Genomic DNA, 907 nt, shown 5'->3' on the forward strand with positions numbered 1-907 from the left:
CCCTAAAATTAATGCAAAAAAAAAGTTACAGCAGGGAGTTTTCCCCTATTGTATTTGCTCAAAAAAAGCTATTATAGTTGTGGCGGGCAATAGGCGATAACACAAGCCCACCACTACAGCACTGCCATCAGTGACGGGTGGGCGCCCGCCACTGATGCCATGATAGCAGTGGCAGGCAGCTTTGCCCACCACTACTAGGCTTGCACCCGCCACACTGCTAAGCATCCCTGCAATAGTGAAGGTCCGGTTCTTTTCACCTTTGATTCTCCAGGATCCGATTTTGAAAAACTTCCTCCAGAATCAGCCATCGAGTTCTTTTCTAAGATTGTGGAATGTGTGCTGAAATGTCTGTAATGTCCCTAAACTAAAAATGTGTGTTGAATTTCTAACACTTAATTGTTTTGACTGCTAAATATTACTCCCTCCGTCCGGAATTACATGTCATCAAAATGGATGAAAATGGATATACTTACACCCAAAATACATCTAGATACATCTATTCCAATGACAAGTATTTCCGGACGGAGGGAGTACAATAAAGAAGGTTTTCATGTTTCCTTTGCTGCACTACAAAAGAGTCAACTACAAATACGAATAGAATGACATCTCATTGACGGTAGCAAATCATCTAGCAACTAAAGCAAGAGATCTAGCAAAAAACTAAATATGCACCATTCATCCATCCATCAAGCAAGTAACTAGGAGTCATCTACCAAATCTCAAGCAACTAACATCATCATTCATATTCAACAGCAATAATCATTATCATCTATCCAGCAGCAAATCTGTAGCAAAAACTGAGGAGAAAATCATCTAGCAAAAAAACTATAGATATGCATCATTCATCCACAACTAGGAGTAGATCTACCAAATCAATAGCAACTAACAACATCACTTTGTAGCAAGA

This window comes from Triticum dicoccoides, chromosome 1A (assembly GCF_002162155.2).
Source record: "Triticum dicoccoides isolate Atlit2015 ecotype Zavitan chromosome 1A, WEW_v2.0, whole genome shotgun sequence".
Classification (NCBI taxonomy): domain Eukaryota; kingdom Viridiplantae; phylum Streptophyta; class Magnoliopsida; order Poales; family Poaceae; genus Triticum; species Triticum dicoccoides.